The following is a 23,100-nucleotide window of genomic DNA, read 5'->3' on the forward strand; positions in this document are numbered from 1 at the left end:
TGATAGATATAGATAGATAAATCTGATAAAGCATAATTAGAAATCATAGAAACATGATAAATTCAGTGATTGTAGTTAAAAGTAACCTTAGTAGAGGAAAAATTTTAATTAAAAAATGAAGAAATTATATGATAGAAGGGATGAAAATACAAAGAAAACAGCAGCTAGAGAAAGAAAATGTGAAAGATAAATAAAATGCAAGGAAATTGATTGAGAAGTACTAATATCCGTCTTTCAGGGATGCTGGATTTATAAGGAGAATGAGTAAAAGACAATGTGTAAAGGGATAAATTCTACAAATTTTAAAAATTGAAGTAAGCTATAAATCTTCAAATTTTAAAAGTACATAGATACATTATGGTGAGAAAGCTTTGCATTTCAAATAGAATGAATGTTTTAAAATCTACTAGAGGGAATATATTAACACTGGAATTCTCATGAACAGTAATAGTTTACAAATAGCAGTGGTTAAAATATTCAAAGTACTGTAGTTAGAAAAAGTAACTTAATCCCAGAATTGCATAAAACATGAATGTATCTTTCGAGAGGGAGCCAGAGAGACATTTATTTTCAGCCACATAAAGACAAAAGTAATTTACTATTTGTAAATCTTTGCTCAAAAAACTGTTAAACACTATTTTTTGTGCGTTTAATAACAAGAAAAAATTTTTTTGAAAAATATTATGGTTGATAGTTTTGGTTAGTTATTTTTCTGTCTTCATAGACATGTATTATTTTTAATAGTAGAAGATGTGAAAAATATTGGTCATATCCTGAAACAATTTTTAAATGTTAGAATAATATTATACAGGAGCGCCTGCTCTTCAATTGCACATGTAAGCAGCTTGGAAGTCAGCAGTCTATTCTAATGACAAGAAAAAGCTGAAGAAATGGAACACTCAACAACTCCTCCTAAATCAGTAAGGGAAGTGAGGTCACAGGGCAAACTGCTGACTTCAAAACTGAAGAGACAAAACAAGCAGATACGGAGGCAGTTAAAATTGCCTTTGCAAAACTATGACAGTAAAAGCCATTATGACATGACTGACTCCATTTTGCTTCTAACCTCATAAGCTGGCTGTCTTTGCTCATTCCTAGGCACAGGCCAAGCTAATGTTGAGAGAAATCAAGTTTATAGTATAAATGGGTAATAGCTCTTCCCCAAAACTAAACTGTTCCTGTAAAACTAATGAAATGACATTAATTAGGAGGATGAGAAGGGCTTGAATTATAAATAATTACCAGCCTTTATTCTGGAGGTCATAAGATTTGCAACTTTCTCAATTACTCTTTAAGAACTTAAGATTTGCTTACTGAGTGTCTTTTCAGGACTCAGCTAGTCCCATATCCACCACCTAGAAGCTAACTCAGTGCATGAGGACAATTTTCCATACCCCTTTGATTGCATCCCCAACCAGTCAGCATACCCTGTTCCCTAGCCTCTCTGCTCACAAAACTATGTTTGAAAAACCCCTAACCTCCCAGCCTTCAGAGAGATTGATTTGAGTAACAACTCTGTCTCCCATGTGGCATAGCCAGCCTTGCATCAATTAAATTCTGTCTTTACTGCAATGCCATGATCTCCGTGAGTTGATTTTGTTTGTGCAGCAGGCAGGAAGAATCCTTAAGATGGTTACACAGTTCAGCCTACTGGAGCAGTGCCCAGGTAGAGAACCTGAACTGTAATGGAGGAATTGTTGGAGGCTATGTGTAGAGAATTCTTAGAGTTAAAAACTTCAGTCATCAGGAGTCCCCAAACTTTTGCAAGTTTTACCTCTAGGAATATGACCAAATTATCACAATAAATGTTTAGGAAAAATTTTTTACCCTTTCTGGCAGTGGAGGGAAGAAGGAACCATTTTGAAATACACTCACTTAACATCACAGATAGGTCCTTGAGACTTGCAACTTTAAAGAAATGACTGAAGAGCAGGTCCTAGAATAATGTCAGTTTGTTCAAAGCCTTTTCATTATAATGTTGATAAGAAAAAAACCATTTGTTTCCTTATATGTTGTCTCATTTAAAGTTGCTGTTTCCAAGAACTTTTTGACAGAGATAAGTAAACACTTACTATACACTGAAACCTACTGTTCTTCTTAAGAAGGTCCGCCCATGGGTAAAACTACTTTAGAGCCTAACCTGCTGGGGTTTCATCAGAGCATAATTGGTTTGGAAAAAAATAAATACTCAATTCCAGCCAGCTCTGGCCATCCTGTAATGCCAAAAGGTGATGTAGGAGTGAAGAAATATTCCCCCTTCACTGTGCCTTTCAGCAAAGAAATAGAAGACCATCGTGTTTCTCTTTGGAAATCTTTTGAGGATTTAGGTCAATGAAGAAACTTCAGAGAACAGGCTCATCCTGTGCTTTGGGAGAGAGAGAGGATTGAAAGCCAGGGTTTGTGAAGAAAGTCAGAAAACTAGGTTCTAAGGCTTACTTCTAAGGATTTTCAATTTTCAAAGCAGTTAGCACTCGAAGTGTTACAGTCTCACCAATGCACAACAATGTAGCAGTCTCTACTTGTGAGGTATCTTTTTGTCTCCTGACTAGGAGAATTAAGGAGCATGGACAAAAAGGATGAGGTTGGAGTGCAAGTTTAATAAGCAAAAGAAGAAAGCTCTTCACTGTGGAGAGAGGGCCTGGAAGAAGAAGGTTTCTGTTTTTACAATTTAATGCAAAGGCTTTTAGTATGTTCAGTGGAAAATTTAGGGTCTCCAAAAATAATGAAAACAACCAACCAATAATAACACACACACACACACACACACACACACACACACAAAACATAAAAACTCAGAAAAAAGATGCTTGAAAAATGTATGTAACCCCAAAGACTCACAAGTAATGCTAATTTTTGTCTGTAATCTAACTGCGTAACTATTGTGCTTAGAATAAAAGTTAAGCAGTTCCAATTCGATACTTGTATACTTAATTCTTACCCATAAATTTTATATCCCAGGATTCTATATAACACTAATATGGGTAGCATAAAGTTAAAATAAAATCACACCAACTGTCACTTGCAGAAGCATAGAATCTTTACGTGCTTTTTACAGTACGTGAGTGTTGATATTACTTGGGAAAATCATTGATGAAAGGAAAATATGAATATACTATTACCCATGAAATTAATTACTCTCATCTTCCTTAAATGTTTGAGACATCTGCTGTTTGTCTTGCAGTTTGTTGAATAAAAAAATGATCTTGCAGTTTATTGAATAAAAAATGTAGATTGGCCTGGCATTGATTAAACTCTGTCTTTACTGCATTGCCATAGTCTCTGTGAGTTGATTTTGTTTGTGCAGCAGGCAGGAAGAATCCTTAAGGTGGTTGCATAGTTCAGCCTACTGGACTGAACTGTGTAACCTGAGGTCGGGAGTGGAGACCAGCCTGACCAACACGGAGAAACCCCATCTCTACTAAAAATGCAAAATTAGCTGGGCGTGATGGCACATGCCTGCAATCCCAGCTACTCTGGAGGCTGAGCCAGGAGAATCACTTGAACCCAGGGGGTGGAGGTTGCAATGAGCCAAGAATGCGCCATTGCACTCCAGCCTAGGTAACAAGAGTGAAACTCCATCACACACAAATAAATAAATAAATAAATAAATAAATAAATAAATAAAGTAGATTAAACTTGTTTAAGATCCTTATATAACAGTAATAATAGACACGACTAATTACCACAGATGAAACAATAAGTGAGAAGACTGCATGAGCCTTGGAAAACTTTTATAAATAGTATTATGGCCAATAAGTCACTCCTAGTAGCAGTCGTAAGAGTATATTTACTATAACTGTTCTCAGAATCAGATGCATTAAAGAATTATATGCAAGCCTTCTCCTGGATAATATAAAATTTTAGGTTTATATAGAACTTATTCTAATGTACTAATATAGATATATGTATACATGTAATATAATTTTACATAAACGGCATTATAAGCTTACCCTGTTTTTCGGTAGTCTTTTAATTTTTTCTTTTGCTTTATTCTATCCTTTCCCTTCCCCATCCCTCTCAAGTAAACTGCCTCCCATGACCAGGGGTAACCCCCACATGAACATCTTGTTCCTATATTTTTAAATATCATTGCTGTTATTTATATGGAGTAGATATCTAAAAGTTAAATAATGTTTAGGATTTCTGGGTTTAAAATTTAATTAAATAGATGATAGTTTATTGATAAACATAATTGATAGATTACATTTTAAATATGCTATTTTTAAAAATTTTTAAAATTATAATTTACAAGTTGTTTTTTCTTCATCTTTATTTGTGACCAGCATTCTAACTCATTTAACTATTTGCCAATCTTATGGGTATAAAGAGATGTCTCGCTACTTAAATTTGCATTTCCTTATTAACAGTGAAGGTTTTTTCCATGTTTGTTAGCCTTCTGTATTTACACTGGCTTTTCTTTGTATATCCTATTCACAGCCTTTGCTCATTCTTTTATTATTTGAGTTGTTGGAGACTTTGTATAACACAAATGACATGTATATGGAATTGTAGGAGTATCCATAACAATATGATTAACTAAAATTAATCAGGCACAGGATAAAATGTGTAGTTAAGATGTATTAATTTTAAAAATCAGATAAGCATAAATGTCTCTCTTCATGTGCATTTATGCCTGTATACATTGAGTGAGAAAACAGAAAGGGTTGAAGAATATCACAATAGGCTTTTCACCTTTTCTTTCTTTCTTTCTTTTTCTTTCGTTTTTTGAGAAGGAGTTTCGCTCTTGTTACCCAGGATGGAGTGCAATGGCGCGATCTCGGCTCACCGCAACCTCCACCTCTTGGGTTCAGGCAATTCTCCTGCCTCAGCCTCCTGAGTAGCTGGGATTACAGGCATGCGCCACCATGCCCAGCTAATTTTTTGTATTTTTAGTAGAGACGGGGTTTCACCATGTTGACCAGGATGGTCTCGATCTCTTGACCTCGTGATCCACCCGCCTCGGCCTCCCAAAGTGCTGGGATTACAGGCTTGAGCCACCGCACCCGGTGGCTTTTCACATTTCACATGGGGTGTGAAAGTGGAGGAGGATATGAGAGGCATACTCATTCTGCATACATACATTTTTATATTGTGTTGCATCAGCTATATCACAAAATCTATTACTATGTCTGTAATTTAAACTATTATGAATTTTTAAAATAAGATAATAAAAGAACTGTGATTTAGGTAATCAATATTACTGCCTAGAAGATAAATAATGTGTGCTCCATATCCCTCATACAAATAATCACTGTAATTATTTTAAACACAAATTTAAAAATAAGAGAGAGAGCGAAATTAACCTTCGACAGTTCTCTTAGAGATTAACTTCTTTATACAAATAAGAGACAGAGAGAGAAATTAACCTTCAACAGTTCTCTTAGAGATTATTATTAACTCATTTATAACATTCCAAATTGTATTTTTTAATGTCACAACAATCGTTGATGTATTTGTACTTTGACTACTGAATTTTAATAGCTGTGGTATTAAGGTAAAAAGTCAATGAAATTTGACAAAACTTCAAAACAAAACTGCTCAACACAGCCTAATTTGTAGACTGCCTACAAAAGCAGCCTGGAAAGTATCTTTTTTTTTTTTTTTTGAGCTGGAGTTTTGCTCTGCCAACCAGGCTGGAGTACAGTGGCACAATCTTGGCTCACTGCAACCTCCGTCTCCCAGGTTCAAGTGATTTTCCTGCCTCAGACTCCTGGGTAGCTGGGACTACAGGCACACATCACCACGTCCAGCTAATTTTTGTATTTTTAGTAGAGACGGGGTTTCACCATGTTGGCTAGGATGGTCTGGATCTCCTGACCTCGTGATCTGCCCGCCTCGGCCTCCCAAATGCTGGGATTGCAAGCCTGAGCCACAACGCCCAGCTAGAACATTGCTTTAAAGATAGACAGAAAATATTTTTTATTAATTCATGAGAATGTTTAACTTTTGCCTATTCAATGAATACATTCTATGATATTTGAAGTTTATTTGTATGCTGCTTATTTGGGATTAAGGCTGTTTATGAGTAAACACAGTTTTAAAGAATAAATCTTTAAAAAGAAAAATATATATAAAGTGATAAAATTTACCAGAAACTTAAAGAAATATTAGAGAATTTAGAAAGCCAATTAGATTAAGAAAAGAATGAAGAAGAAATAGACTTCATTATCTTATCTTAATGATGAAACATTTTCAAAGTTTCTTTTTTTTTTTTTTTTTTTGTTAATCAATGAGAGCTTCTTATGTTGCTCAGGTTGACCTTGAACTCATAGCCTCGCCTCCTCAAGCACCAGGACAACTGGCTGGAGCCACCGTGGCTCCCCAAAATTTCTTAAAATATAAAATTAACCCAACAAAAGCAGTTAGATAGAAATAATCTCATATTGTTATATGTAACAGTATAGCTCAGGTAAACATAGTCTCACATTGTTCTATTAACTAATGAAAAAGTAACATAAGTTTCTAGGTAGGATTTTCTCATCTAAAGAATGCAGTAATTTTTCTGCCCAAAATATACTTAGCTTTCTAAGTATAATTTAAATAGCCTTCTTATTTGCTTGAGTTCCTATACAAAAAGGAGATTTTCAACTATGAATCACTTAACATATGAAAATCAGGCTCCAAATTATAAACTCAATTGTAACACCTTCTTGGTATTATTAGTAGGGAGCTTAATTCAACATATATTTATTGAAAAATATCTTCAATGGGCAAAGAACTAGAGAGAGTGTATGAAATTTGAAGAGTATGGTAAAGTAAGTTGCTCCTTTATGATCTAATTTAACAGGGGTCAGGATATGTCTCCTGCCAAGGCACTCTGCTAAGGGACCTGAATTTTGACATCCTTTGAAGCCCTGCAGTTGTTACAATAAAAGTATTATCTGGCATATCATTAACCTAGTAGTTCAAATTTCTGGAAAACATTAATTATCCAATCACCCAGCAGTAAACTGGAGGCAATGAAACTCAAGATGGGTTGGTTTTACAATATGAGGGACCACAAAGAATGTAGAGAGACATGTTGACCTGAAGGATTAGCCATGTGTGAGGCAATTTGGCATGCATTCCAAGTGAAAACGCAATGATTTCCAGTGACCTGGTGATTGACCAGGGTGGTATTGCTTAAAACTCTCCTCCCTGGGTTTGAACCACTGAACATGAGAAAAATCAGTCTTCAAATTATAAAATCAGACTAGGCTTCTTAGTCTTTTGATCCTCTCCTCATAAGCACAACCATTCAATGTCTGTGTTCCTTAGGATTTCACCCACTATCTTCACCTGTTCCTTCCCTCAGTTTTTTTGGGCAATGTCTATAGCGTTTTGTCCTGAGAGATGAACAAAAGCACCAGTGTGTTGATTTTATTAAAGGGTATAAAAAATGCAAAATATAAATAGGTATACCTTAACTTTTTAAAAGTCCAAGGCTTCAAACCATGCATGTAAGCATATTTTAGGAATATTTCATAGATTATATGCATATAATTTTATAGTGTATGTCATAATTTTATAATTTATAATATTTTATAATTTAGATAGTCATATGCAATTATATAATTTTACATCTATATAATGTATATATTAATCTATATAAATAAATATGAATGTCATTGCCTATATTTTTAAGAAAACAACAATTTTTTTCTTTCTTCCAGTTTTTTAAGGGATATGGCATTCTGTTCTCATTGAGCCAGAAGCAGAAAATCAGATTATAAGTACTTTATTTTTATTTATTTATTTATTTTGAGACAGAGTTTTGCCCTTTTGCCCAGGCTGGAGTGCAATGGTACAGTCTCAGCTCACTGTAACCTCCACCTCCTGGGTGCAAGCTATTCTCCTGCCTCAGCATCCCAAGTAGCTGGGATTATAGGCATGAGCCACCGTGCCCAGCTAATTTTGTATTTTTAGTAAAGATGGGGTTTCTCCATGTTGGTCAGGCTGGTCTCGAGCTCCCAGCCTCAGGTGATTCACCAGCCTTGGCCTCCCAAAGTGCTGGGATTACAGGCATGAGCCACTGTGCCTGGCCTGTATGTACTTTATAAAGGAAACACATAAGATAAAAATGCAAAGGGAGTTGATGTCAATAGGTGAAAATGGAAGATGAATATACAGAAACCACTTTTAAATATGAGTCATTGGATGGTAATGATCTTATGGTACACACACGTTAAAGAGAATATCAGACAGCCATTACAAAGAATGACATAAAAATGATAAAGAATAATTCTCAAGATAAGTTGTTTATATAAAAATCAAAACATTTTCCACAAATATTTTATTTTTTAAAATTTGGCATCTCCTTCATTATGCATAATTTTAAAAATGTAACCTAATGTGCTATCTTATTCGCAATACATTTTTAAAAATTTCTAAATATGGCAAGTTTTATATCTTTGTACTTAAAAATAAATATTGTGTATTTGCACAAAATAAAAAGCATGGTTCAGTATAGTCTGTTATGCTAGCATGCTAGCATTGGTGATAACTCTTAAATGATGATCAGTATATACTGAGAATCTTATGTAACTCAAACGTTTTTAGAAAGCAAGAAATTGGCACAGAATTTTTCTAGAGAGGAGGACTGAGGGGCTAGTGGTCAAGAATGAAAGGAGATTTATTTGATTACTAGACTGCTATTAGCATTCTTCTCTCTTTAATAAAAACACATACCAAATTATTTCTTCAAAAACAATTTCAGAAAAATTTAAGTTATGATACGGTCATGTTTATATTTGTTCCTTTATCTATATTTACAAGTATTTTTCTTTCAAAGATAATGTCAAAAGTTAAAAGTCATATTACAAAAATATTTAAATAATGTCATGGTTTTTATAGCCCTGGAGGGCTTGTCAGTTCATAAATATTCTCATTGGGTATCTCTCTATATAGCAGAGAGCTTATAAATTCTAAGTTCTTCATATTTTTACCAATTATTACTATTATCTGTCTTTTTAGTGACAGCCCTTCTCATGGATATAAAGTGTATCTCATTGTGTTTTTTTTATGAATTTCTCTAATGAATATTGATGTCAAGGATTTTTCACGTGCTTATTGGCAATTTGTGTATCTTTGGACAAATGTTTATTCAGATCCTTTCATAAAATGTTGCAGGCTTTTGGAAAACAATCTGGCATTTCTTCAAAAAGTTAAACAACAAGTTACCTTATGATCTAGCATTTCCACTCCTAGGCTTCTAGGTACAAAAAAATGTTTATTGCAGCATTATTCCTAATAGCCTAAAAGTGGAAGCAACTCAAATGTCCATCCACTGATGAATGGATGAATAAAATATAACCATGCAACTGAATGCATTTGGCTATAAAAAGGAATGAGTTACTGATATATGCAATGGATATGAATGAACCTTGAAAACATTATGCCACATGAAAGAAGCCAGTTACAAAAGCCTACACATTATAGGATTCCACTTATATGAAAGGTTCAGAGTACACAAATCCATAGAGACTGAAAGTGATTGTCTAGGGCTGAGAGACTGGAGGGAAGTGGGGAGTGACTGGTAAAGGGTACAAGGTCTCTTTTAGGGGTGATGAAATTGTTCAAAAACTACAATGATGGTTGTGGAACTCTGAATATACTAAAAGTCGCTGAATTATCCACTGTAAGTGGATGGACTGTATGGTATGTGAATTATATTTTAATAAAGCTGTTGTTTAAAAAAAGGAAGATAGAGTTTGTTGTCTTTAAAAATTATAGACACAATATATTTCCAAATCATTTATGTTTCTTTTGTTATGAAAGACTACCAAAGGTACTTGGCAAACAAGAAAGGAACTATGGTCAGGTATGATTCTTAATGTTCCTGCACACAGTGATTGATCTTGTTATTCTACAAACATTTCTTAGGTCCTTACCATAGAACAATGACTGCAAAGCAAAACTAGACATATAAAGCTGGAAGACAAAGTTCGTGTTCAGAGAGAGAGCGAGAGAGAGAGAGAGAGAATATGAGTGCTTAGTTAGTGGCACTAAATTTTATAAATTTATCTCCAGATGTGGGGATAGTGGTGGGGGTAGAAGGATTAAACCAGAAAAGATGACACCCAAATTAGGCCTTGATGGTTTTATAGGAACCTAGCCAAGTAGAAGGTTACAGCATACTTCTGAGAATTGCCTTCCCTTCCCCAGTCACTTCTCCAAGGACTTGCCCTTGACAGGCATATTGTTATTATTAGATACTCTCTGCTGGCCACAATTGACTAGACTATAAATAAACCCCCAACCCAAACTGCTCCAGATGTTCTCTTCTAAGAGTTAGGAATTTGGACTTAATCAGTGTAGGTGGGTGTAACTTGAACTGGGAGATGTAAATTCAAGAATTATGGGTCTGCCATCATTTTCAGAGACCTCAAAAGACAGGTTTGGAAAGATGGATGAAAGAAACTGGTACCCAGAGAGATGAAGAGGCAAGAAATGAAAAGCAAGTACGTAAGACTGGGTTACTTATGGCTTTCTCATTTTGGCTTCTAGGTTTAGTGGCTTCTAAATTTTGTAAGATTTTCCAGTATCCTTCCAATAAAATTACTCTTTTGATTAAGTGGAAAAAATATAAAAAGAAGAGATAGAAAGGGTGAAAGGAAGACAGGAATATAGTCCAGTCAGAGGAATTGGAGCATGGACAAGAGCGCAGAAGTGTGAGACTCGGTCAGTGATCTATTTGTTTGAATATAATGTTGTGCTTTTGGATATTATATTAATTTGCTATAGTATTGAAGTCCTATATGTAATCACTTATTATCAAACAATATATTTTTATTAGAAAAATCTGATAAAATCACTTGTTTCCTAGGAAATTATCTGTGGTACTCAAATTTCCAAACATCAATGAGTACAAGAAATCAATGGGTAGAACTACATAGTTTCATTGGTAACTTTTTTTTCTCAGTTGCCCAGGCTGGAGTGCAGTGGTACAATCTCCGCTCACTGCAACCCTCTGCCTCCTGGGTTCAAGCAGTTCTGCCTCAGCCTCTGGACTAGCTGGGATTACAGGTGTGGGCACTTACACCAGCTAATTTTTGTATTTTTAGTAGAAACAGGGTTTCACCATGTTAGCCAGGCTGGTCTCGAACTCCTGACCTTGTGATCTGCCCACCTTGGCCTCCCAAAATGCTAGGATTACAGGTGTGAGCCATTACACCCAGCCAGTAATTCTAAATTCTAATTATTCCCTGAAACTTTGAGCTATTTTATGGAGTAATAGTGGATATGTCCAGTTTTTTTCTGAAATATTTATAGCACAGTCTACATGCTTATAAATAGAAAGAAGAAGATAATCAATAGAATAATTTAATCCTCTTGGTTAAAAATGTAAATGAAAAACTTATTGAAGTTTTTATTTTTTTTAGAGATAGGACCCCATTCTGTCACCCAGGCTGGAGTGCAGTGGAGCCATCATAATTCACTGTAATCTTGAACTCCTGAGCTCAAGTGTTCATCTTGTCTCAGCCTCCCAAGTAACTAGGACTATAGGTGTGTACCAACACACCTGGCTATTTATGTTTCATTTTTGTAGACATGAGGTCTTGGTATGTTGCAGGTGGGTATCTAACTCTTGGCCCCAAGTGATTCTCCTGCCTCGGTCTCCCAAATTGCTGCGATTACAGCAGGAGCCTTTGCACCTAGCCTAAAAATCATTTAAACTGGATATCTGGAATTTTTTTCCCCAATGTCTAGAGCAAAAACCAAAATTACTTAATATTCAACTCATATATATGTAAAAAACTTAAAAGGATGCAGAAATGAGAACCAATAAAGAAACAGTCTGATTAGGGCCAGGCGCAGTGTCTCAAGCCTGTAATCCCAGCACTTTGGGAGGCCGAGGCGGGTGGATCACAAGGTCAAGAGATCAAGACCATCCTGGTCAACATGGTGAAACCCCGTCTCTATTAAAAATACAAAAAATTAGCTGGGCATGGTGGCGCGTGCCTGTAATCCCAGCTACTCAGGAGGCTGAGGCAGGAGAATTGCCTAAACCCAGGAGGCAGAGGTTGTGGTTAGCCGAGATTGTGCCATTGCACTCAAGCCTGGGTAACAAGAACGAAACTCTGTCTCAAAAAAAGAAAGAAAGAAAGAAAAAGAAACAGTCTGATTAAAATACTTAAATAGAACAAAGATTAATTTTTACATGGAAATAATAGAGAAGTCATATTTTCAGACCCCCAATTAGGTAATTTGAATGAAAATAATATAAATATCACTAATAACTTTCTTACAATTTGTGAAGACTTTCAGCCAAGAATAAAAATCTTCCAGTTTGTTTTGTTCATCTGATACTTTGTCTAACAGCTCTTTGCCTGGATTCATCCATAAGCATTTCATTATCCAACAAACTCTTCCTATTGCTGTTTAGAATTATTAAAAGATATGATTGTTTTCATATTACATTGGGATGTAGATCCTCAAAACCTTTTTTTTTTTGCGGGGGGGGGAGGAAGGCAGGAAGGGAGAGAAGAAGGACGGTAGGGAGGAAGGAAGGGATGAAGGAAGGGAGGAAGGGAGGAAGCCGGGAGGGAGGGAGGGAGGGAGGGAGGGAGGGAGGGAAGGGAAGGAAGGGAATCAAGCAATGAGAGAGACATTGCCGACCTGGATCTAGAGGTTTACAAGTTGATTTCTTTTTTTTTTTTTTTTTTTTGAGAGAAAGAAAGAAAAAAAAATAAGTAAAGGAGAGGAAGAAAGAGGAAAAGAAAGTGAGAGAGTAAATGGAAATATTGCTTTATTTTGAAAAAAATTGGGTATTAATAATGGCCCATCAATGTTTTATTTAAACTTATGGGTAGGTGTGGTGTGGTATTGACTAAAATGTATATTTTGTGTATTTGAAGTGGAGAGCTCTATAAATATTTATTAAGTTTACTTGTTCTGGATCTGAGTTCGAGTCCTTGATATCCTTATTAATTTTCTGTCTCATTGAATCTAAGTCTTGTATCCAGGTGTTAGGATGGTTAGCTCTTGTTGTTGCATTGATCCTTTTACCACTATATCTTTGTTGCTTTAAAATCTATTTTATCCGATACGAGAATTGCAACTCCTGCTTTTTATTTATTTATTATTTATTTTTGCTCTCCATTTGGTTGGTAAATCTTTCTCCATCCCTTTGTTTTGAGTCTTTGTGTACCCTTGCATGTGAAACAGGTCTGGATGTAACATGCCATTGGGTTTTGGCTGTGTCTTTTGATTAGGGGATTTAGTCAGTTTAAATTTAGGGTTACTGCCATTTGATGTTGACTGGCTGTTTTATCCATTTGTTGGTGTAAATTCTTCTTTATGTTGGTGCTCTTTACTTTTTGGTGTATTTTTAGAAAGGCTAATACTGGTTGTTTCTTTCTGTGTGTAATGCTTCTTTCAGAAGCTCTTGTAAAGCAGGCCTGGTGGTAATAAAATCTCTGAGTTCTTGCTTGTTCATAAAAGATTTTATTTTTCCTTCAGTTGTGAAGTTTAGTTTGGCTGGATATGAAATTCTGGGCTGAAGGTTCTGTTCTTTGAGGATGTTGAATATTGGCCCCCCACTCTTTTCTGGCTTGTAGAGTTTCTGCCGAGAGATCTGCTGTAAGTCTGATAGGCTTGCCTTTGTGGGTAATCTGACCTTTCTCTCTGGCTGCCCTTAGTATTTTCTCCTTCATTTCAACCCTGGTGAATCTAACGATTATGTGCCTTGGGGTTGCTCTTCTTGAGGAATATATTTGTGGTGTTCTCTGTATTACCTGGGGTTGAATGTTGACCTGCTTTGCTAGTTTAGGAAAATTTTCCTGAATAATATCCTGAAGGGTATTTTCCAGCTTGGATTCATTCTCTCTGTCGCATTCAGGTACACCTATCAAACGTAAATTTGGTCTTTTCACATAGACCCACATTTCTTGGAGACTTTGCTCATTCCTTTTTATCCTTTTTTCTCTAATCTTTTCTTCACGTTTTATTTCATTAAGTTGGACTTTGACCTCTGATATCCCTTACTCTGCTTGAACAATTCGAGTATTTAAACCTGTGCATACTTCTCGGAGTTCCTGTATTGTATTCTTCAGTTCCATTAATTCACTCATACTCCTCTCTAAGTTGTCTATTCTCAATAGGAGTTCATCAAACCTTTTTTCAAAGTTCCTAGTTTCTTTACGTTGGACTACAACATGTTCTTTTAACTCACCGAAGTTTGTTATTATCATTCCTTGAAGAGTGATTCTGTCATTGGGATGCGCTTGTTCTCCATCAAGCCTTGTTCCATTGTTGATGTGGAACTGTGATCATCTTTAGAGGGAGAGGCGTTCTGACTTTGAGTATTCTCAGCTTTTTTACGCTGGTTTCTTCCCATCATTGTAAATTTATCCTCCTGTCGTCTTTGAAATTACCAACTTTCAGATTAGGTCTCTTGAGTGGACGTCCAGGTTGTTAGTTCCCAGGGCCAGAGCAGCGGCGTTAAAACTGATGGTGCTTTTCTGCCCAGGATTCTCCTGTCTGGCTTCCTTCTTGTGTCCGTAGTAGGTGACTCTGCCTTCCCGGGGCTCCAAACCTCGGTCAGAAGGGGAACCGGTCCCGTTTACTCTGCGCCGAGCGCTGCCGCGCTGAGCTGCCGTCACAGCCGCTGCGCGGGGCTCTGGTGTCCTTCTGGGGGCTCGTGGGGGTCCTTCAAACCTGTTTACTTTGCTCCGAGAGCTGCCGCACAGAGGTGCCGGCGGAACCGCTGCGCCAGCCACGAGAGTCGCTCTGGCCACCCGTGTGTTTCCTCCACTGGGGGATCTTCTGCTCCGTGAGCGACCAGAATTTGTCTGAAAGTGTGGCATCCTCTAGTTCTCCGCACCTTCCCTGAGAGCTGCAATCCCGGGATGTTAGCGATCGGCCATCTTGGATGTTCTCCCCTCAAAACCTTTGCTATGAGGTAGCTTAAGTCAGCGTGTATAATGTCATTATAGCTAGTGTCGTTTCCAAAGTTAGCAAATTGCAGCAAAAAAAAAAAAAAAAAAAAAAGGATGGCTTTTAAATCCTTAAGCCAAGTCATCTATGCTTTACATATGTAATTCACACATGATTTTGAGTAATCAAACGTGTTAGAAGAAGGATTAAATATGTCAACCAAATTATGTTTCCAAATAGGAATACTTCATACATTTGAGCCAGGCCGATGGATGTTGATAGTTTAGTTCTTAATTTCTTTTGCTTCAAATAGCTGATTTCTATCATTATAGCTCTAATTGAAAAAAATGGTTATATCAGTTTATTCTTCTGTAAGTAACTGTATTTTAAAAGTATGTATTCAGTGCATCAGCTTGATTCTTTATATCTGACATGTATAAATGTCCTTGGGAGCATGGTCTTGGAGCTTTTTACATAAAAATATATCAAGCTCAATGTCATTTACATAAACATTGTAAATTTCAATTATCAGTGGAAAACACAATAAAGAGTAAAGTCACATGCCACATAAACCAATTCCCTTTAATTCTTTCCATACTATATACCCTTTACCTTCTCTTTCCTCACCATACTCTGTCTCTTTAGTTGGGATCTATGTGTTCTACATCATTTGGTCTCCAGAGTTTGGCATAGTGCCTAGATGGGCACTCATGGGTGTTTATCCACTTCATTCCATTAATAGTAACTTATTAATGGATTATAACAGTGTACCAAAAAAAATCACAGATTCCTACCTCCATGAGGCTCATATTCTAAAATGGTGAAAACTATAACAAAACAGTAAAAGTAGATGATATAGTATGCTAGATGTTAGTTAATGCTGCGGGGAAAAAATAGATCTCTGAAAGAGAATAGTAAAAGATAGAGTAGAGGGAGTTGCAAATTTTAAAGGGGGGGAGTTATGTTCATTCTTCCTGAGATTATATTGAGTAAAGACCTAAAGAAGAGAGATTGCCAGCCATGTGGATATATGGGGGACATGCATTCCAGGCAGAGGGGTGTTGGGGGTTAGAGGTGAGATAGCAGGGATTGGGGGCTAGGGGAGGGAGAGCATTAGAAGAAATATCTAATGTAGATGATGAGGCGATGGATGCAGCAAACCACCATGGTGCGTGTATACCTATGTAACGTGTTCTGCACATGTATCCCAGAATTTAAAGTATAATAAATAAAAATAAAGTTGAGAAAACATTGAAGGATTAAAGAAAAGGCATGATATAATCTGATTTGTGTATTTTACACAACCATTCTTTTTCCTGCATTGAGACACAGAGGAAAAAGCACTGAATGAGAGAGACCAGGGCTATGTAAAGGGAGCAGAGACACCTGTATCACCAGAAACCAAAGATACAAATATGAAATAGATTTGAGGGATACAGAAGAGCTGCCTGCAAAAACCCGGCAGAGTGCAAGCCATCTACTGAGCAATCAGTGTGTCACAGAGAAAGGGGTCACACATACAGTGCTTTTCTGTTTGGCCTCCCACAGATATGTGGTTGTTAAAGGGAGTAATCCCTTTCTTAGATAATAATGGATATCCTTCTTTGTCACTCTTGTAGTGTAGCCTTTTAAAGGCTAATTGCAGTGAAAAATCTGGTCACATCAATAAACATTTTGTACTCTGTTACACTGAAGTCCATTGGTCTATCTTGTTCATTCATTGGACTTTTTACTCATGACTGACTTTGTAGCATCATGTTTTGGTCACTGGAAAATACTGGCTCACTGCATTCTCCAAATATTTCAAATGTTGAAATATTTATTATACATTATTTTTTAAAAATAGCTTATATATATATCACTCTTAATTTCTTCAAGTTAAAAAAGCCTTTAAGTATTAGAAAGCCCTCTGTGGCAGACACAAGTTGTCCACAATTCTAATTTTCATTTTAAAGCAAGAAATTTATCACTGGCAATAAATCATATCAGTTGCTTTTTTTTGAAACGAAAGACTCACTTTCTTCATTTGTGAGAAAATGTCTGCCAAATACCCAGTTATGAATAACAATAATTTGTTGGTTGTTCTTTCAAATAAAAATAGTGTTCCATGAAACAGCACACATGCTTTTTCTAGAGACAACTCTTGAATTTTATTATGCAGAAGAAATACTTTGTGTCTCACACAATATTAAAAAGATATATACCCAAGGGTTGAGATTTAATAATAATAGTTTTACTACTTCTTACTGAATATTTTTAAGTGAAACTTGCTTTTAAAATTTAAATGAGTGTGCTTTTTTGGAGATTTCAACTACAGGTTGGTGCCAGTGCCTTAATTGTGTTAAGATACAAACAATTTTACCTTCTAGAGTTTTGTGCCTTTGAAGCTAATGTCAACATAGTAAACCAAGAAAGCTACTTGTAAATATTGGTATGAAAATAGTTGTGATCTCAAGATCCCCTGCAAAGCTCATGGGAACTCTCAAGGGGACTGTGGACTCAATTTTGAGAATCACAGGTCCAGGAGACTGGGAGAGTTAATGGACAGGGAAAATAGAACATGATCATTCAGGTCCTTGATCATGAACAGAAAATGAAAACTGGCAGGATGGTTGTGTGTTTTTCTCTAGATTTGTTCAACCATATGGATATTGTCTAGGATTAGACAAAGGATTGAACTAAACCAATTAAACGAGGATTATAGTTTGATTCAACAAATCTACAGAAAAGAGAAGGTCAAGAGGGTTTAGCGTACATGCCAAAGACTGGTAAGGACTGACTCTAAAATTTAAGCTGGATAAGGAGGAAGTAAAGACTTGATGGAGTAAGTGAAAATAAAAGGATGGAAGAATGAATGAACTATATGTTAAAGGATTGCTTTACTTGGTTCCATCTAATTCAGAGGTAGAAAGTTGGGAGGTGACAGTTGGAAAATGAAATATTTGAAAACGAGATTAAAGAGTTTTGCAACCATAGAGAATATCTAAGGTATAATCAGAGGATTGAGCAGCTGTGGTAAGGTCAAGAGCAGAATTGTTGGAGGAGAGGAGATCAGGAACTGAAACAGCATCTACCCACCAATATTTCAGAGCAAATAAGAGCATGGACTTTGGAGCCTTAATGCCTTGACTCAAATCAAGTAGCCTTCTTACTTCTTACCTGAATGACTGTGCGCAATTTACTTAATTGTCCTGTGCCTCAGTTCTTTGTCTATAAAATGGGGATTATAGTATCTAATTGATGAACTTGTTATGGGGGTTAAATGAGTTAATATGTGTAGGTACGTAAAACATTAAAACAGTGCCTGGCATGAATTGATACACATTGTATCAGTGTTAACTGTCATTAAAGCCATTAAAATCATCCAGAATTAGGGTAGAAGGAATAATTTTGGGGAGAGCTTCAATAAAAATGAGCTAAAATCTTCATAAACAAAGGGACTATCACCTAGGGGTTGCAATGAGGAGGGGAAATAGACGCTTCAAAATGATGACATGATATTCCAAGCTGGGCATGGTAGGAAGAAGGTAACTTGGTCTGGAAGTGACAATGAAGATCAGTATGAATCAGTAAGAGCTCAGCAACATGAGAAGTACTTGTGAGCATGGAGCCCTTATGTATCAATGACTAGCAATTAAAAAGTGCCATTAGTACACTAAGAGAGATTTGGAGGATTAAACCTGGCCCTTTTGTCTTCAAGGGACATCATCAAGGGAAGACCAGGATTAATGCCACAAATCTTGCTCACTGAACTAACAGCATTTTTTAATTGTTAATTACTGATACATTAACATTAAAACCAAACTTAACTGTTTCCTCCATTTTCTACCTGATGCATGCATGTTACCATGTTCTCTTCAGTTTATCTTAACACAATCTTTCATTTCTTTTAATCCTCTCCTGTTGTTTTAATTCTCACTGCCATCAGCCTTGCTTGAGCCTTCATTACTCTATACCTGGCCGTGTGATATCCTCATAGCTCTTGACTTTAATTCCAGTCTATCACATGTCTATTATATGCATTTTGTTCTAATAAATAGCTCTGTCTGAATCACTTTTTTCTCATACTTGAAAGGATAATAAAAATTAATGCCTTGTTATTATTTGCAGAAGAAACCTAACTTATTTGGCCTGGAATCCAAATTACTTCCAAGCTTTTCTTCCCATTACAAGTTACAGAGCATTCTCAGATCTAAATATCTCCTTTCTCACCTTCCCACTTTAAAAAAAGTGTGATCTTTGTCCTCTCTCTTTTCACCCTCCCATTGCCTTCTGAGGGTTTTATCTCTGCCAGCTGTGTTTTTAATCTTTTGGGATTCAAATTTTGGAGAATTAAAGCAGAAAAGAAGTGGGGGGTCTTTAACAGGGGTGAGCCAAAGGTTTGCTTTTGAAGGGTGAGCAAGTTTTTGTAAGAAAGCATTCAAAGACTCAGCATGAGAGAAAATCCACCACTTTGAATCCAACAGGACACTCCTTTCTTTGGAGGACTGTCTCTGCCTTACTAAAACCATGTGAAAACTGGTTAGAAATGAAATTAGTATGTTTAAATGATACCCATGTAATTAACATCTGTATGGTAAGACTGAAAAGAGTAGTAAAACAGTATTCCCCACCCCACATCCCCATACCCTACCATGGAGGGAGCCATCCATGGCTTGGCTAATAAGACTAGGTGAACCAGATTTGTTCATGAGTGACTTCGTGTCAGCTTTGGTCCTCAAAAATCCTGAGTGAACTTTCTGAATTGTTGATGCTAATAAGGGTTAAGGAAGAGAGAATGACTATCATGATGCTGCTCCGCAATCAAAGTGCTGAATGCTGGAGCTAAAGCCTGACACTCTCGTAACTTCAGTAGTTGAAAGTAATAACATATGCTTAACCTCTTCAATTATAATCCAGCCATCAAGGTGCTGGTGACTGGAATTACATTTTCCATTAGCAGTCAGGGGACTCTTGCTCTCTCCCACTACCACATCAAACAAGGCAAATACTTAGTAGGAGGCTGTGCTCACTCACCAGGTTCCAGTGTGTTGGACCTGGCAGCAAGTGGGCACTTCTTAAAAATTATGCTGTCACCTGATGGTGTTTCAGAAACAATAGTCAGTGAGGGACAAACCCAACATTTATTGCTAGACAGCTGAAAGCTTTGAGTGAGATTAGCATTTCTTTATTTATGACATAGGGGAATATCTAATGGCAATCTGCCTTCATGAGGGGAAGAACTCAGAGTATACACCATATTTCTCATTATGCTAGGAATACAGATATTGAAGAAAAACTCTAACATTGATTTATGTATTCCACAGGAAGATCCACATTCCTTTGCTCCTAGATTTCTAAGAAGAAAATTTTGGAGACCAGGTAAATGTCTCCAAAGGCATACCAGTAAATATGGAAGAAAGGGGTGCGATTAGACCAAATTAGAAAGAGTCACTAGATGGCACAATTAAAGGTTGAGCCTCTCTTGATGGTTCATGAAATGGAAGATTATGCAACTGGGACAAAATTTATTTCTGTGTACATAGTCTCCATATTCTGCATACTTCTGCACAAACAGGATTATAATATTTGTTTATGATGATTATGCTATGTTCTCTCTCTCTCTCTGCTAAAGCTTTACAAACCAATTCCAGGATGTTTGGAATTCAGAATTTGAACAGTAGAAGGGATAAACCAAAGGTCAGAGCAAGTGGGAAATAATTTAGCATAAAATCGAGGAGGAAAAGAGTGGAGAAGCCTTGCTGTATGTAAAAAGCTAATCTTTTCCTTAATCTTTCTCAAGAAGATTGAATTTGACATTTGAATTTTTTTTTTTTTTTTTGCATTTCCTCAAATTTCTATATTTTTGAGACAGAGTCTCATTCTCTTACAGAGGCCAGAGTGCAATGGCTCACTCCAACCTCTGCCTCCTGGGTTCAAATGATTTTCCCACCTTGGTTTCCCAAGTATCTGGGATTACAGGTACCTATCATCATGCCCAGCTAATTTTTGTATTATTTAGAGATGGAGTTTCACCATGTTCATTAGGCTGGTCTTGAACTCCTCACCTCAGGTGATCCACCTGCCTCAGGCTCCCAAAGTGCTTAGATTACAGGTATGAGTCACCATGCCTGGCTTCTGGATAATTTTTACATTCTAATCCACAGATAGACTAGATCATGTAAGCCCTTTTATCATTGGGGCTTTTCATTTACAGTCTTACATATAGCTCACACTGTAAACAAAAGAAAAACTTTTGACATAATCTGAATGCATTATAATCAAACACACTATAACCATGCTTCCCAAACTGTGAACTGTAAACCCAGAATTAAATTCTATGTGCCCCCCAGCCCTGACTAACTGAATGAAACTTTTCTCTCAGCCAAGGGCATTGCATTTCAAAGTTGACCTGAAACCTGAGTTCAGGCCATGAAAGGAATGCCTGGTTGGACACACACCATTATACCCTCCTTCCTTTGGAATTCAGGCAAAATTGACCAGCATTAACATTATAATGGAGACCTTAAGACCATCTATTCTCTCTTGCTACTTGAAGTTTTCATCAGCATAATAAAAGTCTTGGTCTCCACAACCCCTTATCATAACCCAGACACCCCTTCTATTGATTCCAGGTAAAGAGTTCCAGATAAACTCTTTCAACCAATTGCCAATCAGAAAATCTTTGAGTTCACCTATAACCTGGAAGTCCCCAGTTTGAGTTGTCCCACCTTTCTGAATCAAACCAATGTAGTCTAACATGTATTGATTGATGTTTTATGTCTCACTAAAAGGTATAAAACCAAGCTGTAGTGTGACCACTTTAAGCACATGTTCTCAGGACTTCCTGAGGATGCGTCACATACACATACTTAACCTTGGCAAAATAAACTTCTAAATTAATTGAGTCCTGTCTTAGGTACTTTTTGGTTTACAGAAGCAAGGTGTTGTGGGGCACTTGAGTAAACTCTCAGTGGCATTACAGGATCTTTGAAATATTCCAAGAAAGTATGCTGATATTTGTTGCATAATATGTGAGCTATAATTTGCTTGGACTTAAACTACTTAATGAATTAATCTGTCAAGTAGTTCTTTTGTTCTAAAACTAATGTAAAAATTTACTGACACACCAATTGGGTCATGAACCAGAAAGTTCTAGAAGCACTATAGCTTTCCAAATTCTATACCTTCTCTTCTTGGTTTCATTTCACCTACAATAATTTATTCCACCATGTTTAATTGAAAACATACATTCTGCTAATTTTCTTATTCAATTTCAAAAGCTACCTTCTCTAAGAGGGCTTTCCATTAACCAGAAGAAATTTCTAACACCTGAACATTTTTGATTTAATGAAACACTTGTAACACTCTATATTATTGTCTTCTCTCCTATTACACTATGAACCTGCTAAGAGCAGCAACCGTGTCTCACTTATAGATTGAGATTCTTTCTCACAAATGAGGATAGTGAAACAAAAAAAAAAACAGTTGATTCATTAGAAGGCAGTACAATAAGTTAGTAACAGAACTGAAACCAAATCTTATATCTCCTTACTCTTGATAACATGTATTTCCACAGAGAATTTCAAATAATAGATCCCTAAAAATATTTAATGAATATATTCTCAAACAAATACTAGAATTAAACTGGGTTTTTAAATAATAAAGATACTATAAATTTTCTTTTTCTTTTTTTTTTTTATTGCATTTTAGGTTTTGGGATATAAGTTTTCAAGATACAATCTTCTAAGAAAAATTAAATCTAATGTACCATTTTTATTACTTTGAAATTAACATTAAAATAATTAAATACTTTTTATTCACATCTATTGCTGAGTGAAAAATCTGGGTTTTAAGAATTTCTCATACATTTCTAACTTATTAGGGTCAGCTGTGCAACTATAAATATTCAGTTTATTATATTCATTTGAAAAAATATATGTTTATGGAGTATGTAACGGTATAAAGTTTTGCAGCCACAGGTATATCAGTTATTTTACACTGTAGCTAAATGTTAATGCCAGCTATGCGATATTTTTTGCCATTTGCAATTTAAGCTTACAGCAAACAGGTTTAGAAATTTTTGTAAAATAATAAAATTATTCCTTTTTATTATCTACTATTAATTTTTCATAATAGTCACATGTTTGTCTCTGCTTCCCTTGGAAAATAATATTTTGAATTCTTTTGGTAAATCATAATTTAAAACAAAACAATTTTTATTAGACTTTTATCAAGTTTGATAGTAATTTTCAACTCTACGTG

This window comes from Callithrix jacchus, chromosome 11, assembly GCF_049354715.1.
Source record: "Callithrix jacchus isolate 240 chromosome 11, calJac240_pri, whole genome shotgun sequence".
Lineage (NCBI taxonomy): Eukaryota > Metazoa > Chordata > Mammalia > Primates > Cebidae > Callithrix > Callithrix jacchus.